This window comes from Alligator mississippiensis, chromosome 9 (assembly GCF_030867095.1).
Source record: "Alligator mississippiensis isolate rAllMis1 chromosome 9, rAllMis1, whole genome shotgun sequence".
NCBI classification, from domain to species: Eukaryota; Metazoa; Chordata; order Crocodylia; family Alligatoridae; genus Alligator; species Alligator mississippiensis.
Window position 1 is genome coordinate 63,050,669 of NC_081832.1, and position 13,367 is coordinate 63,064,035.

Below are 13,367 nucleotides of genomic sequence, written 5' to 3' on the forward strand. Positions count from 1 at the left end.
GTCTGTATGATTCAATCATTTTGCCAATTGTAAACAATCTTGCAATTTTAGCTTTTTCATAATGTAGTCATTTTCTGAAGACGAATGGGAAGTTTTGAAGAGATGACATTGCTTCTGCTTTCTGGGTTCAAGGTAGAAAGTTTTTTCCCATTTAATAAGTATTGCTTGAAAAATTCTACATTCAAATCACTTCATTTCCCTTTTGTTTTTATTAATCAAGGGTTATATTGATCAGATTGTTTTCCCCGACAAACACCATTTTCCTTTTCATACTTGGTGAGTTTTCATCACTTTTCCAACTTTGGTCAGTTGTAGTGTGGCAAAGGAAACAGATATGAGGATGAAGACACCACTCCCTTAAACATAATTCCTTCTTCATTCTGTTGCAAACCTGGAGAGAAAAAACAGAAGCCCCCAAAGCTGAAATCTGAAAGCGAGCAAAACTTTTTTGGTTTGGACAAAAATCTAAACATTTCAAATTGTTAAAAGCATTTCATGAAGCTTGCTAGTTTTTAAAAAGGCTATTGATAAAATAGAAAGAAGTAATCATGTGCTGGGTTTTCGGTTGTTTCACATTCTGCCACACTTTTAGCTTCTCTTATTTCTTGGAGTCTCAGACCAGCAGAGACTCCCTATGCCTGAAGAAGGGTGACTGCGCCCAAAAGCTTGCTAAGAACTTTGTTCCAACTACTCAGTTGGTCTAATAAAAAATATCACATCTACTCAAAGAACCTTGCCTGCCATAATCATATGCTAATTTTCAACTTTCTCTGGTTACAATTTCTCCCAGAAGCTTTGGAAGAGCTAAGTGATTTATTGATGAATCTTGTTCTTGGTATGCGAATCAAGTATTTGCTTGGGTAGAGATAGTAGGACAAGGTCCCAGAATATCTGGTTTTGCAATCTGCTCCATTGTGAAAGTGGTTTTTAAGCATTAATTAAAACCATAACATTTATATTTCCTCACTTTTCTAAAGAAATAACAGCAATAAAATCTTTTAAAGATTACAAAATTATGACTCTGAAGACTGGAACAGCTGGTCTGCTGCTTAACACAGATGTACAAACGATTGTTTTGAAATACGCTCATGACTCACTGAAGAGGAACATTTTCAAAGATTCAAATACTTATATTTTAAGGCCTCATCCTGTGAGTCACTGGGAGCTCTTCACTGCAGCTGAACTCAGGTGGGAGTTGAAAGTGTTTGCTACCATACAGGATGCACTCAGGATCTTCTAGGATTTGGCCTCTATGCATTAGGTTGGCCCAGAATGCAGTTCAGATGATCAAGAATGAGTTAAAGTACAGAAGCATGTCAGTAGGGTTACAAAACCCAAGTGAATAGACATGTGAAGGAGAATATTGTTTTATTCTAAATGGATTTTCAACAGGTACTTTACCATGGGAGGTCTTAATCATGCTTTAATTTTTCAGAAGCAAGTTACTAAATGTTACCAATCAATAGAGGAAACAAGCTAGAAAATCAAGATCCTCACATCTTATGACTTTTTTTAAACATCTGCAGTCTAAAAGCAGATAAAGATATGACCTAAAGAAAAGATGCACAACACTATACCAACAGTCAGACGCATGTTTTTTTATGAACTCTCAGAGTCCTCCCTCATCCTTACCGCAAGCTCGAAAGTCTGATGAGGTCCCCGCTGTAAACAAGAAAAATTGTATGGCTGTGCTACTTTATGTGCCACTTCCCAGGGCTACATATAGATCTAGCAATGAGAAGAGCTATAGTGCTTTTGTTTGCTTGTGTTCAGTATTAAATTCTGTTTAAAAGCAGATTGAACCCATGTGCCGCACTGAGCGAGCAGAGGTGGACATGCAAGTACATCTATGGTTAGAAGCTAAATGTGCCTTGGCGCTGGGCCATAGCCCTTAGAGTCAAGTGGTAATTGTCTGTTGATTTCAATGGGCTGTGAATCAGCCCTAAACATCAGTCAGGGTTTTTCCCTTGCAATCAGGTTCCTTTAAAAAAAAACACACAAAAAACCAAACAAAAAAAGCACACAGACAAACAATAACAGCAACAAAACCCAGTAGAAAACGAAACGATTACCTTGACTACATATTTTCCACTCACAAATACATTGTCCCTGACCAGAGTATTTTAAGATCATATTCAAGGAAAGTTTCAAACAAAGTAAGTCTAATTTTCACAGGAAACAAATGATACGTTTAATAAGTTCTAAAAATTATGACGTTGTCTCATGAATTATGTATGTAATTTCCTTGGTGTCATTTTACTTACAGCCACAGATGGGAATAATTGTCAGTAGCAGCGATATTCTTCACAAAGAGTTTTCAGAAAATCTTTCGAATATTAGACATGATTTTTTTTTTAGACTGCTGTAATCTTAAGGGTGCCTTGATTGCTTGGTTAATGTTTGTGTTTGTATGGAAGAATATGTGGTTTGGACAATAGGCAAGATATTCACTTTTGTCATAAGCAGAAGAAAATGCAATCAAGCAGCTCTTAGAGGACAGGCAATTTAAAGTTAATGGCAGTACTGTCTACAGCTCACAAAATTGTTGACAATTGGCGGTATGAGAAGAATGAAAAGGCGACTGTTTCTTGGGTTTTGTTCCTTTGTGTCCTTCATAATCACAATGCAAAATAAATGCAGTGTTTTATAGTCTGTTCCTGTTATAGTCAGTGTTGCTTTTTAAAGGTACATCATCACATAAAACCAAACACCGCGCTTTCTTAGTGATGAAGAACGTTGTATAGTTCTAAAACGGGTTGTTACAAAATTGTGTTATACCATTTCGTAAAACAGCAGGATGAAATCTGGAGTTGACTGAGGCCCGTGAATGCTTTGCCACTGACTTCAAAGGGCCATGATTTTGCCTCAAGACTTGATAAAAATATTCAGATGGAGCAATATGTCAAATTATGTCTTAGGCCATATCTTTAACCATGCCCAGACTATTGCTCCTTCCCTCCTCCCCTTCCTCCCCACATCCCTTCTGCTTTTATATTCCTTCGCATCTTCAGTAGGATACTTGTGCTGGAGGACTGATAGTTCTGATGAACTGCCAAAAAATAATCCAATATTTAACTCGTTTGGAACCTAATCCTGCATATGCTTCAGCACAGGCATAGCTTTACTCAGAGGAGCAGCTTAACTGAAGTCAGAGTAACTGACTTTCCCACAACTGAGGCTCTCACCTGTTCGAGAGGAAAATGAGTGGCACAACTGTCTGTTAAGGACTTGAGTTATTGCACAGGGAACCGAAAAATAAAAGCAGGTCCAAGCCACTTGGGTTTGGGAAGTGGAATTCCTTCCTGTGCCACAGACTTTCTCTGTGACCTTAAACAAGTTAGTATGTCTCTACTTCTGCTCCCACTCTCAATTTGAAGATATTCGTGCCTCGCATTTGATGTTAACGAGCATCACTCTTGCAGGACATGTTGTGAAGTGCTGAGACACTAGGATAACAGGGAGTTGTCTAAGATAGAAGTGTTCACTTTAAAAATGCTATTCACGACAAGTCTGTGGACTTATTTCATTGCCATTTCAAAGCCTGGAATCAAGTATGGGATGTATCAGATGTCTTCAGCAGCAAGTAAATGCATGCACTCTTGTAAACCTCCCTTGTAATCCCCCTGCTGCTGACACTTTATTAACCAGGCATTCCTGGCTGTTCTGTAGTAGGGCACTGTTAAGTGATTGCAGATGGAGTTTCTGTGCTAGGGTTCAGCTGTACCACCAAAGAGCTGCATGCATATTTCCAGTCTTTCGCCTTATTTGTCAGAGTGGTTTTTAACCCCCTTGTATTGAGGACTCTGTCTACCTCCGCAGTAGCCCTATCTGTGCTGGAAGAAGCCTAAACAAAGCCATAATCCCGTCATCATAGCAAAGCTATTATTTTCTGTTGTACAAGGGAGCACTCTAGGGGCCTTGTTACACCTTACACTGTAAGCTGCACAAATGTTGCTGGTATTAGTGCTAGCTTAAGTTTGGAGCAATCACACATTCAGGCCAGCAGCGGCTTGGAGGACCGAAAGGTAAATAATCCCATCCCCACGCCCCCACCCTCCCATTTCCCGCTTCCCCCCTGCTGCCCTAGGACCTCCCCCAGTTCCTCCCATGCCCTTCAGGGTTCCCCACTGCCTCCCCCTGCCGGCACCTTTGGAGGCATTACTTACTTGTGGCTTCCCACACTGTCTGTCCAGGGGATCAGGCAGGGAATGGTTAACCTGTCTGCCACACCTGGGCTTCTGCTCTTCTGGCCACAGGTAAGAGGGGGAGGCGGGGAGGAGGAGGGTTGGGGAGGAGAGGTGCAGGAGAAAAGTGAGTAGGAATCTGGGGAAAATGGCATGAGGCAGTGGGCCCAATCCAGACCAATGGGGATGGAAATGGGAATGGGTATTTAGGTGTAGCCTAGAGTGGCTACACATTAGTGTAAAATGAGCTGGGCAACATGGATCAGAAGTAATCCTGCCCTGAAGTGGAGTAACTTTAAACTGCATAACGAGCGCTTAATACCAGTTTCAAGTGTTAATATGTAGACAATCCAGGGGTTAAGAGTTCCAGGAGCCACCTAAAATTACCATGCTACAAGGCCCTGGGTTTAAAAAGTAAGTGGACTAGTTTGGATCCCATCCCCTGTGCATTAGGAACAGATAAAGCCCAAGCAAAATAATAGGACCCATCAGCTTTCTAAAATGCCCAATGAGAATGTAAATCTCTGAACTACCTCATCAGACTGTGTCAAATCCTGACCCATGTGTATGCCTGATATCTACAGGAAGAAATACAGTACATCCTCAGTTATCTGATCACAGCTAACTTGCACCTGGTGGCATTGCCTAACAAACTGTTCTTTAATCTTTACATAATACAGTACTTTATCTCTGCTCTTAAGTTTGATACAGTGTTGTAGCATGAACTCATGTAATATATACTCTTTGCTTTTCAGTGTTATTTAATACAGTATTGTATTTCTACTCATAAGTTTGAGAGTAACTTGTAACTAATAGTATTGCATACCTAATTATTCTAAGGTTCTTGTATTGAATACATGTTCTCTTAAATTTGGTATGGTTTTTTTTTTCCCATTAGGCACCATGCATTAGTATATATAATTCCTCACCAGATGCTGTGGTTTCACTTACCCAACAGATTCAACTTTCTAAATGGCTTCAGTGGGTGATTTCCAATGGGTTCCAATAACAGGATATACTGTACTAGAAAATCTCTACTCTCGGTCAGGACGTCTTGGTAGATCAAATCCCAAGTGAACTCATACAACTAAAGAAAATGATTGCATGCCAGGCAAACTATTCACCATATTGCACACAGGTTTCAGGTAACGCTGAACTAGAACTCCACACATTGTCGACTTTTGCTTGTCATTAAATGCGATACAGAATATGTTGAGCTGCTCTCCGCAGTGGTCCTACCAATATCAGGGTAGTAGGAATGTGGCAGCCTTCCAGGTAGGAACCATAATGACTTCACAGTAAACAACTATTTTTGAGTAGTAGCCCAGGGCATTTCAGGTTGGGGAACATACTACTAGTTTAGGATATAAGTTCCAATAATTTCATGGTAATAGAACTATAACACTGATTCTAGGCACTATATGGTCCAAGAAAATGCAACACAGGTTTTGGGCCTCAGTCCCAGCTACTGCAGGGTTCAATTTGCATTCATCATGGAGATTCCTTACAAGTCAATGAATTATTTTGAACATAGATATAGCACATCTGTGCCCCACACGAAACATTTTAAAGCCCTGATTCAATTAATATCTTTACATGAAAAATCCATGTGTTGAAATGTTATGCAGAATTGCAACTGTCTCGTTAAATTTATACTAGTGTTTTCTCACGTTCTGGATTTCTTGATGTACTTTGTGCATAACGATGGTAAGAAATTTATAACAGACATGCCTGTATCTCCAGGTAGGACATGTTGGCCAAAGGCTTCACCAGGTGTTGGGTGCTCATTGAGAGCCATTCTCTAGGATAAGGTAGGCACATAAAGAGCTCCATTTCACTTATGTCTCATGTTTGTTCCATTCATCCAAGCAAGCTCTGTAATATTGCTTCACTCCTTAAAATAGATCAAGAGGCAGTAATATGATGAAAAGTATCATAATTTATATCTTGAAGAACATGTGTCTTCCATATTGGAACTTTAGAAGGCTCCAGATTTTTCTCCAAAAGGTTTGGCCAAGTTAGGCATAAATGCTGTTGTGGTTAAAACAAATTTGCTCTCTACATATGGACAACACTCTGCTCTTACATTTTATACTTGACAAGATTTACTGCATTATCATGGCTGATTAAATACTAAAAGTTTAAATGAAACATGAAGGCAACAGTAGCTCTTTTACTAGAAGAACATTGTTGTTTGTATGCTATTAGCACCAGATTTTGAAAAGAACTCAGTTCCCAGCCAAGCACCAGTTATTTTAAACCTAATTCAGCATCTTGTGTGCTGATCTCTTGAAAAGTGTGGCCATGAGTTTCAGACACAGCCTCAGTTCCTTTGGAAAAAAAAATCAAGCCCAGGATTTAGAATGCTATCTAGCTCCATTCATCAGCATCATTCTGGAGCACAGGCTGGTAACCTATGGCCAGTAGCCTGGATCTAGCAATGGGATCTGGCCCATCAAGTGATCGGTTCCAGCTGGTGAAGCCTGGACATCTGCAGCATTCAGTGGCAGGGGACATCTGCAGCAATTTGCAGGAAATTGTCATTCTGGGTGGTAGAAGAAGCAGTGCCATGGTAGCAGTTGGGGAAGGAGTGGTGGTGGGGGCAGCATCAGGTAGGCTGGATGCATCAGTCTGCCTTAGTTCCATTAAAGCAGCCCACTGCTCTAAAAGGTTACCAAAACCTGTTCAAGAGATTTATTACTGCCAGTCCATTCAAGTACAGCACAGCTAATATGCAGTACAGTTGATATATATGGTAGAAAGGCATAAAAAGGAAAATGTTAGAAGCAATGTTCTGAACTATTTGAATTCTACCTATACCACTAAGCTGTACAGGTAGGCAATTGGTTAATTGTGTGCCATAAGTCTAAAGTGCCAACAGCTAATACTGATTCCCATTTAGCTTGCATGGTAAGGATTTGTAGGTGCAGAAATGTCTAACAACTTCTCTCATTATGAAGTTCTGGGTAGTAATATCTGTGGTGTTTCTTAAAGGCTATAGACGTATTGTGATGCAAGGAAAAATGGAATAAGGTCAGGTCTAAGGTAGGAGCTTTTCATAAAGGTCATGTCAATTAGGGGTGTGATCTTTTTTACAAAATGTCTCTGCTTACAAAGGCTGTAATGCAAGCCAAAAATGCTTTTGTCTGTATAGCTTATTCTGCTCACAGAATTGATATATACTCTACTGGCATGGTCATGCCAATGGAAGTTATATCTATTCTAGGAGCGTTTGCCACTAGAGCTGTTCTGGCAAACCTTTTTAAGTGTAGGCTTGTCCTGGACAGTTTTCTTCCTGTGCTCTGAAAGAAAGCAGTATCTTACTGGTACCATTGGTAGACTAGATGAAGAGTGTCTTGATTATTGATCGCTAATCAATTACACATGATCCTCTGTACATTTTTCAATGCACTCCTATAACCTGGGGATAGAATCAGAGGGTTGAAAGGACCCCAAGGGTCATCTTGCCCAACCCCCTGTGTGTCTTCCTAATTTCTATGATGTCATCCCCACACTCCCTTCCACTCTATACATACCACATGTGGACAGGGGCAGTAAAGGCCCGCCACCCCCTTCCCCCCCGCAAGTGTGCTAACCACTGTCACTTCTAATACCTCCATTTGTTATACTTGCAAGTAGCACCAGGGAGTGCTATAAGGGCAATTTTGCTGCCTCATTTCCAGAAAGAGGTGTGCAGAGAGAGAGCAAGCAGTAATGAGCATAAGGTGGGATCCATTTCTTGGTGGCATTCTCAAGAGTGCTGGAAACAGTACAGATCCATCCAATTTGATACTAAAATAGAAAGTGTAATGTTAGCTATAGATATCCTCCACTATGCTCAGGTATACACAGACAAAAAAGGCCAAGGATTTCACATGGTTCAGTCCTCTTCCTGCAAGTTACTCCTAACAGGTTACCAACACACTCCTAATAAACCCATTTCCTGAACATTTTCAATAACTATTGTTGGAGCTACTCTTGCACATGGCAGCAGAAAATGAAACCAAAAGATTTAAATCCTGTTACTGGCTGGAAAAACAGATGTAAAAATCACTTTGCATATTTGTGCAAGTGTTAGTACTGAGCATCACTGATACTCTCCCAAACATAGCACCTGTCCTACCTGCAGATCAGATAGCTCAATGTTCAGAGGAAAGCAAGTTGTAATAGGAATACAGGTGGTTTAGTTTCTACTTCTTTTCACTCTTCCTCCATATTCCTTGTTTTCTGTTTTCCTTACTGCTTCTGCTGAATGAAACTGGGTAATGTCTAGCTTAAATGTTGCTTTAGTCATGCACCACTAGCCACCTAGAAACAATTGAATACTATTAAAGTAGTCATTTCTTCTTTGGTTCTATCAATTATCAAGACTAATGGCAGAAAGGTTCAGCCAAGGTTGGAGTGCATGCATGTCTCTTGGCCACAGGGAGTTCTGTATCACTGCTGTGAGCTGACATATAGAAGGTGCTGTGGATTTGATTGCTTCGATAAATCTAAAAAACGTGAGTTTCAGCAAATCTCAACTCTCCCTGTTAAAATAATGAGAAAAAAAGAGTCTTGACATCAATGAAGGACATCTCAGTAGAGCACAGGGCAACATCTGACCTGCATGTTATCATCAGGTTTGTTTAGTGAAATTTGTCATTATATTGGTATTTATTAGTTCATAAATTGCATTTCTCTTTTGGTGGGCATTTCTGTCCAAAATATTTAGGCCTATCTTTGACTGTACGGAAGTTTTTTCACTGAATTCTCTACCACACTTCCAACCAGTCCCTCTGAAATGATCCTTTAAATGATCTCAACATGAGATCCCATTTGTCCCAGTTCTGCATGGTGGCTGGGAGAGTAATAGTACCAGCTGCTATTTTTGTGCACCCTTTAAGTTGGCACCTAGGGCTAGTGCCCCAGTTCGTCTCCCTTTAGTTACATTTCTGGACCCAAGATGTGTGGTTACCAATGCCCTCCCTGGCTGCTGACTGGTGGCCATCATTGCCACTGATGCTCTGGCCACTGGCACTGCCCAGACCACAAAGCCACAAAACCTGCTTATTAAGACGCTGGCACCTACACTAAGAAACCAGGAAGTGTTTGGGATGAGGCTACACAAAATTTTGAGAAAGAAACAAATTCTAATTTTGAGGCCCTTAAGGGAGTATGTATTAATGCTGGGAGTAAAATCATCTGGATTCATGACTGACAGTCTAGCAACAGTCATTTAAAAGCTAGCGTCCAAAATACCTCAGAATGCAGATCTATTTGTAGAAAATGTCTAATCCAGCCCAGCCTCTGAGTTTAAGTGTGAATCATTAATTCCAGCAAAATTTTCCCACAACATCTGTATGCTAAAACCTCTTCCAGCTGTAGCAAGTTTGTTCATTTTTCAACATTATTAAAGGATACGCCTCTGCTAATAAGTCTCAGAATAGGGTGAAAAACAAGGAATTCATTTATTTCAGTGGCATGGTATTTTACATTTACAGTTATGTACTAGAGAATGGCTTGTTATTTCCCCTGAGGCTGATCAATACTAGCATTAATAACAAGTGATAAATTCATAGTGTTCTTAGAAAAATTGTCCAGGCCTCTAAGCCGTGAATTGAAATACAAATGTAAAATTGAAACTAAGGAAAATCATGTTTAATTCATTTGAAAAACAGCCTTGCCAAATCCAATATGCCATTTTAATTAGACTTCTAAGACTTTAACTATATTAGAATAACAAGGGAAATAAAATAACACAAAAATGCATAGAAGTTAGCATAGCAAGACAGCCTTATTTAACAACCCAGTTTTGGCTGTACTGAGCTGACAGTTGTCAAGATTTTTTTGTATTCTACTAAACTAGTATGTCCTGGATCTTAAGGGTGCAGTGGCTACATACAGTCATTACAGTGAGAACAATGTTACTATATGAATAATGGATTTCTCAATTGAGTTGTCAACGCCAAAAAAAACATAGCAAACAAAATCATTTGCATTTTGGGCTGACTGAAAAAGATATTTTCTTTTGGGGTTTTTTTTGAGGCAAAAAGAATTCTAAGTGTTTTGAGTTAAAAATAAATTGTTTTATCCAAATTCAATGTTTTGTTTTGAGTTATATAACCTTTTTTCCCTTTTAAAAAATAGGTCCATTTTGAAAAGAAAAAAGGCTACATGCTTTGTCAAAGCATAACTTCTTAGCTTTCCCCAATATATTTTCTTTTTTTTTTTCTGGCAGAGACTATAAACCAAATGAGAAACAAATGTGCAAACACTGCATTTCACAGCAAACCTTTATTTTAGCATAAGTACTATTCACAAAACAAGTTGCTTAGCTATAATCAAAACTTTTAATGTTCACATATTTCAAATTCTCCCTTCCTTTTTTAAGTACCTCCTAATAATTGACTTGAGGATTCATTTTCTCTCCTACAAGTGCTGATAACCTAATGAGAACTTATGTAAACCCATTCCACTTCATGCCGTTATAATCAGTAGCTAGAGGCTCTTCAGCTTAGATCTTGGTACGTATAGGAGGCCATGATGTCTAGTTGGCTTTGTTACTTCAGCTCAGGGAAAGCTACACAGATATACAGAGCTCCCTACCCTTAGTAGCAGCTCCTTAACATCTCTAGCCCATAACCAATCATTCTTAGACCAATCATTCTTATTTTATTTCCACCAACTTCAAGTGCAGGTGTTAGTGCTCAAACTAGACACTATAGTCTCATGTCCAAAACTGAGGAACAGACAACTGGGGACCACTTTTGAAAAGTTCCATGTAAATGATCTCAGTACAAGCAGGAATAGGATGCAGCAGCCAGCGCTCCCACGCTAAGCAGAGTGGCATGTGTGACCGTGCCGGCCCGCCTGGCAACACAGCATGAGCATGCCTGTGCGGCTGTGCATGGCATGCATCTTGGAGGGAACGCTGGCAGCAGCCTTAACCATAAGGGGCACTTGTACACGTGATGCGGGTTTAGTCTTTCAGGGTTGCATTCTATGACTTCAGGTTGTATTCCATGCCCCCTAAATTGAAACAGTAGGTTTTATTTTTCCATCACTGTGTACATGTCATCACTCTTAAATCTCATGAAATGCTCAGTGCACTATCCACAGTAAATTACTGCAGGGGGTGCTGCATAATACACATATTTTACACATAATTTTTAATTTTATTGATTTTTTTCACCGATATTAAAAAAAAAATCTTATTTTATTTTTATTCTTTTCATTCCTATCTTTATTTTTATTCTTATCTTATTTTTTAATTTCCTGTCATCAAATAAACTTTATTTCTTGTGTAAATCTGCTTGTGTTTTTTATTTCACTCAAACAACTACCCCTACAAACAGAGTGCTGCAATTCTCTTATCATTTATAATATGTGCACAATCTTCCTGAGCATATTGGAGTGTTGTGTTGCACTAATTGGAACGCCAATGATGAGCTCCCTGCATTAGCTCACAGGGGGTCCCAATCCTGGGAGACACCTGGAGCCCCCACTTCTGCACCCACATTCCTGCATTCACATTCCTGCACTGTTGGGGGTAATTGATTTACTTATTCAGCCCAAGCTGCATTGCCTGTAATGATCATCCCTTTAGGGACTCCCCCCCCATCCCACCAGCACCTACAGGAGCAAGCAGCCACTCTCTGGCCACATTCAGAGACCCGTGGGGGCCCCATGAAAGAGCTGCCCCAGCCCCAGAATAGGATTTAGTTACAAGCGCGTTCGCTCACCACTAACAAACAAATAAATGCCCAGTTCCTTAATATGGGGCAGAGGGGTGGTCCTCCAGTGGGAGGGGGGCCCTCAGGAAAGGAGTGGGGCTGTGTGCAGATGGGATAGCCGCAGGAGTGCTCTGAGGCTGGGGGGTGGCTTCTCCTTTTCCCCTCTGGCATTCCCCCACTCTGCCCCGGCCCACAACGTAAGCCGCAATGGAGTGTGAACTTGGAGGTGGCAGGGGGAGGGGTGTCTGCAAACCATGATTTAGCTGGTGGCCACTTCTTAACTTTGAAATATTTCCAGCTGGTCTTATAGCAGAGGTGATGCTCTTCTGTGCATATTGGGTGTTGAGTTAATGCGACCAGCAGTAGGTAATGCATTGTAATGTCCTTGCCACATTTCACCCTCCATATACAGAAAGCAAAGAAAAGCCTTTAGACTTCAGCCCTCTTTGGTTCCCCTCCCCACCATCACTGCAGCCCCTCTGCCCCCCCCCAAGAAAATGTACTTACTGCTGTCTTTTGCCAGTTGAATGCTGTCTTTTGCCAGTCAGTGACATGTCCTCCATATGGCTTCATGCACCAGGGCAGTAGGGAATGAGTTGTTTCCACTATGATAAGTCAGGGCATAACAACACGCGGATCACTGCATTGGGGATCCTGGGCACATATTGTCCTTTTTACATCATGCCAGGAAGCAGCAAGTTTCAAAAGACACATGCATCATGTGCGCTACCTGCCCAGCCTGTATAAATGTTAGTGAAGCATCCCCAGTGATCAGCTACAACCTGGAGGATCACGGAGGTAAATCCCATCCTGTTGGTGAATGATTGGCTCCCCTGGGTTGGGGATAGGACCGGGATGTATGTGCTATCCAATGCACTCACACAGTTAGGGAACGTCATGGCCTTGAAGCCTTCAACAACTTCCCTGGGGTTCTGTAGGCAGATGAAGCTATTCACCACAATGTCCGGCAGCAGCTGGCATACCTCATATACTGCCAGCCCAGCCATACAAGGAGCCATGCCGAATTGGTTCCTAACAAAGCAGAGGCTAGTGGGGGTGGCCAGGTTCATGATGGCCATGGCCACCCTCTTTTCTGGTGTGATGGGGTGACACATGACAGTGTCCTGGCACTCAATGTGCAGTGACAGCAGTGCAACTATGTGTAAAGATGTGTCCCTGCTCATGCAGAAGCTCTTGAGCCGCTACTGATCATCGTAAATCGACAGTATAATGTGTTCCCACCAGTCAGAGCTGCTTTCATGGGCCCAGACCTTGCAATTATTGCTCTGTAGGTTGATCCACAGAACCTTGTCAGCCTTGAAATCCATGGCTTCCCCTTGGTTCTCCAACTCCAGCTTATGGCCCATTGACTGGTATAGCAAGGCATGAGAAGCTGATACCCTGCAGTGGTGCCTCTGTAGAAGGTCCATCATAGCCTGCATTGCATTCAGTAATAGTATCTCTCCAT